The sequence below is a fragment of the Numida meleagris genome, chromosome 5 (genome assembly GCF_002078875.1).
Source record: "Numida meleagris isolate 19003 breed g44 Domestic line chromosome 5, NumMel1.0, whole genome shotgun sequence".
Lineage (NCBI taxonomy): Eukaryota > Metazoa > Chordata > Aves > Galliformes > Numididae > Numida > Numida meleagris.
The window spans coordinates 57,090,490-57,095,836 of record NC_034413.1 but is presented as its reverse complement, the minus strand read 5'-3'; positions in this window follow the sequence as shown (position 1 = coordinate 57,095,836).

The window sequence follows — 5,347 nt, the reverse complement described above, 5'->3', positions numbered from 1 at the left end:
GGAAGGGAAGGGAAGGGAAGGGAAGGGAAGGGAAGGGAAGGGAAGGGAAGGGAAGGGGGAAGGGAAAGGCTGAGCCAGGAACTGATGAACATTCATGTTGGAGGGCTGGGGCCAGATCAAGAATGATGAGCTCTTACACAATTTTTCACACAAATATTCCCTGCTATCCATGGGATATAACACAACTTTGCTGTTTTCTTGTCAAGTAAGTCTATCTCTATTGGCATGATTGCATTTCCCCTTGAAATGTACCCTCATTTTCTAGACAAGTACTGAATCTTCTCCTCCTGTCCCCCGCTTGCAGTAAATAGCTCACTTGGGCTTCCAGACTTAGGCTCATCTGACCTACCTGAACTACCAAATTAGGAGCATAATTGTCCCAGATTCATTCTACATGCTAAAAGAGAGGAGAAGCACCTGCCAAGAGTGACTGAGTCTGCCTTGTAACTGAAATCTCTTTTCAGATCTATGAGTCTCCAGCTCATACATGGTGATGAAAGTTGCCCTTGTTGGGTCATCAAGTTGAACAGAGGCTCTATTTTGCCTCACTGCTTTTGAATGTTGGATATTTAAAGGAAAAGCCCAAAGCCAGATTCAAAGTAGTCTTGTAGACTGGTATATTCCCTTCGGCTGTACTTTGTTATCTCTTAGCAAGTGGAAGCAGATTTCAGGACTATCTAAGCCAGCTTCTCACATGATGCAGCACACCAGTGATGTGGAATCACAAATTGTTGCAATTTGTTCATTTCCTACGCACACACCAGCCCTGTTTCCTGGAACAGCAGTTGTACAAGCTGTATGCACGTACTTCACTGTAGCAGGATATACAAGTAATGAGAAATGTTCCCTCTTTCCACCCGGGCAGTGTTCAGTCATCTTTTAAAATAGCCCAACCAATACCTCATTTACCACTTATCTCCAGAGACTGTTCTGCAGCCTGGCACCTCTCACCCTTAGGAAATGATGCAACATGAGCGTCCCGTTCCAAATTATGTTTTCTCCACATCATGCCACTTCTAAGGTTATTTTTTTTTTAATTCCCTGCAAGTATTTGACTAATGCACAGTACCAGACACTAGTCTAGAACTTCAAAGTCTGGCTCCAAACAGTGCCTCAGAATATCATAGATGTGTCCTTTCCATTTGCTGTAGAAGAAAGATCCAGATATGATCAAGAGTGCAGGGTAGATGCAATTTTATGGGCTAGTTTAAAAATGTGGCATAAATTCAGCAATCTATCATTTGCTCTTCAAATGCGTCTCCAAGGTCTGGAGTGTAAAATCATAAAAACATTTGCATGTAAGAGGCTGTCTGAAGCTCATCTTTTAAATGGTTTTCAGTACAGTGGCAAAATTGGAAAAGTTATGTAGCTTTCAATTACAGCAGTTTCTTTCCTTGATCCCTTTTTTCTTTTTTTTTTTTCCCCGTTCTTTGGCAGAGACCAGATAATATCTACAATATAATAATAATGACCCGAGTCAACAGTGGGTCCCTCAGTGAATTGTAAGTCATGCTCAATGAAAGCTTTTGCCTGGGCCAGTACATGGAGGAAAATGAGAGACCCTAACACAGATATACTGGTAGTCCCACAATAACAGTTCTATATGTACACAGATGCTGATCTGTTCAAAAGGACAGTGTGTTTTTCATTTTCCAACATTTGGCAAAGGAAATCATGTAGTGGTTATGGATTGGGTGACTATCACCCTGGTCAGCTAGGCAGGTATGATTTATTTATCAGCTTTCCAGCTTTCCACAGAGGGCAGGCAGAGGGGAGGTGGGGAGGATGGAGAAGGCTACAGGGGGAGAAGAAGAGAAGCGTGGAGGAAGGGAATGGGGAAAAGCAAGATTTATATCCAGATGGGAATGTTGAGACAAGGGTGGGAGCCATGGCAGGGAAGGAGCGTCCACAATGAGGGCTATTCATCAACCCTTGCAGCAACAAGCTCTGAAATGTAAAGGGCTAGAAAGTATTCCTTCAGCTCCATCCCTAGGGGAGCCTGGGCCTCTAGCGAGGAAGCAGCTACATACTGGTAGCTGCACAGTACTGGGCTCAAATATCTCATATCGTGATTGCATCTGGCTTTGAGGATGACAGAGTGGCTTTTTTCTCTTCTGCAACTCCTTGTACATCAGTAAGAAAGTACATTTAGCAAATCTTTCATCATCTGTCTCAGAGCAAGGTGGGCTGCAGCAAGAGCAACTGAGTAATGAAAAAAAGGCACAGGAAATACAAAGAGTGCATGGTACTTAAAATTTTAGGACCATAGAATCACAGAACAATTTGAGCTTCAAGAGACCTTAGGAGGTCTCTATTCCAATACCCTGCTCAAAGCGGGGCCTGCCATGAGATCTCCTTGCTTTAATATCACAGACTGTGCTCCCAGGATGGCAAATTATCTCATTTTCTGCTATCCTGGGTCAATTCAGCTGCTTGCTATCACTGGAAGAAAATCAGTCCAAGCACTTTTTAGGATTCTCATCCATCTTTATCATAAAATGAGAAAATAAGTTTCAATGCATGCAGACCAAATAGAAATAATAAAGAAATGAGTATTTACACTTTTCCATGAGTAAATCTTAAAGTTTTCAGAGAATAATTGAAGGATACCATCAGTCTGAAAACTCCTAATTAATTATCACAGTCACCACGTTTTTTGCAATGCGGAAACCCATGGGCACTGGGATCCATGATGTTGTAAACTGAAACAATTTCACTCATTTCAGTGATGAGGCCAGTTAGATAATCAGCTAAACGCCAGGTACAAATACTCTTTTTCTCCTGTTGCTCATGTGATTAATTTAGAATCTGCCCAAGTTTGAAGGAAAACAATGGATTGCAATGAAAACAAGAAATGACACAGAACAATGACCTGCCTCTTGGAGAGCTCAGAGACTTATCATTTCATGTAGCACCCAAGGACAAATACCTACTTCTGAAATGATGCCCTGCTTGCATAGAATGGGATTTTCCATGCAGTAACATGGCAAACAGATGAGCTAGGTGGAGGCCTGGATATTCCTTCGATTCCATACTATGGTAGCCTTCATACCTCCTTTGCAAATAACCAGTTTTTACCCTTCAACAACAGAATCCTGTCTGTGCTTCCATTAAAATCTCTCTTAACTATTTCCTCCACCTATTTCAGCCTACTTCTAAATCTGTTAGAAGACAAAAATCTCCAGGTAGGCCAGAATCTTACACAAACTTCTACGAAGCAATGGGTTTCTCACGGACATGGGAACACTGGTGGAAGCAATCATATGTCTGCACGACCTGACATGGTCAGTGTACTGTAGCTGTGGAGACCCTACCATTTTGTTTTGACCCCTACTACATTTTCAGTGCAAGCTGAAAAAATCTTGCTCACAAGTGTTCTTCTGCAACCCACGAGGATTCTTATTGTCCTATTGCATATGCTATAAAATCTATTATTTACTTTTTATTTCTTTTAATGAAAGGTCCAATCTCAACCCCAAAACTAGACTTAGTGTTCTAGTATCATTTTACCACAATAATACCACTTCACCCTTTTCCTTTTGACATCTATTTCTCTCCTTAAGAACCTGATCTATTTGATGACAAAGGCCCTAACAAATACGTGCTGGTAGTATATCTTTAACAATCTCTTTCAGAACCACCAATTCCTAGCATGCAATCCCCTTGACCAGATATCTTTCCTCCTCATGATTAAGGCTTTTGTTTCCTTGCTGAAGCTAATGATAAACTCCTGCTTCCTGTAAGTACTGTGAGATTTAACTTGAAAACCTCAGTTCAGTTAGAACAGCCAAAGCATGCATTTCTCTCTAGGCAAAGTGAGTCTTGTGGGTCTAACAGTATGTTTAAAGGCTTTGGTGACTTTCAGTACGATATCACTTTGTCACACTAGGTCTACATGTTTCTAAAGAGCTCAGTGAGGAAAGGTGAAAGAGAAAAGAGAATGGAAAGACTGGATGAAGAGAGCCTTTTGATGGTAGGACGGCTGAGAGCGGTTTATGTTTCTCAGCTTTATCTCATAATGCACTAATGGATCTAAGGTTAGGCCTACAGGCTAAGCCACTCAGCCAGACGCTCTGAGAAATCAAAGCAGAGAGATTATTCTCTCAATATAATGAATCTGAAATAAACACGTTTATTTGTCCTGCTGATGCACTGCATAGACTAGGGAGAGACGTATTTCCTAGAGCAAAAGTGGGGGGAGTAGACTTTTCCTCTTATAAAGAAGATTTCATTGCTCTCCTGTCTGTCCATGCTAGACCAACTGCACTGCCCCATCTTCCCAGGGCCAGTGCATTAATTCACTGTGCTCCAGACCTTAGGGAGCACTGGGATAGCCTGGCACAAAATCCTGAGGGCCTGTATCAGAGGAACGGGATAGTTTTTCTAGGAGCAGGAATAAATCTTCTCTAAATGTGTCATCAAGACTCCCTGAAATGCTCCCATACAGCCTGTCAAATTAAACATCAATAACTTGGAAAAAAAGGCTTGTGTTGAAGACATCTGGAGAGTGCTGTGCTATGACTCAGAACTTGGAGGTAATGTACTTGGCAAGAACAATTACCATAATAGAAGAGAAGGTGAAAGAGAAAAAGTGCACGTTATCATCTTATAATCTTGCCTGTTGCTTACAGGTTGCTCATGTGCATGCCCTTACAGACAATGACAGCAAATGGCTATGTTACTGAAGAAATAAATGGCCATTATATGTTCAGATAAAACAGATTGAACTGAACAAAAGCAAGTAAAAAATTTCAACTTCCTTACATACAGTATTGTCCACTTTTCTCGCAAGTTGTTGTAGCATCAGAAAAAAAGTATTTACAGGATAAGTTCTATACAACATCCAATATCTATATCTCCAGTGCTGAGCTCAGTTCCTTAAGCAATGTTTGGTCATTGCTAGATAAGCAGAATACATATGGATTTTTCTCTCTCTCTTTTCTCCCAAAAACTATCGAGACTTTTATTTTTTTCCCTCCAACATTAAACGAGAACAAAGCCAAAAATTTAAAGTTAAAGCCCAATTATTTAAGAAGTATTCACATTGCATCCATTGAAACATTTTGAAGTTGGTTCTATTCCAATTTTAAACCTTGTTTTTCTTTTAACATATAAAAACAGCTCAACCAAAGAGTACTTTTGCATTAAAAAAACTCCCAGCTTATTTTCATTTTGAAAATGTCGGAATGCTTCAACAAATCTGCAAGCTTTTTTCACTTTTGAATCCACAGCACTGTCAATAACAGGTCTTTCTCCCCAAAATCATCCATTTGGATAAGTCTACATATTCCAATAGCAATCAATGTTTTTTAGAAAATCCCTTGAGCAGCTTTCCCTAAGCTTAAAA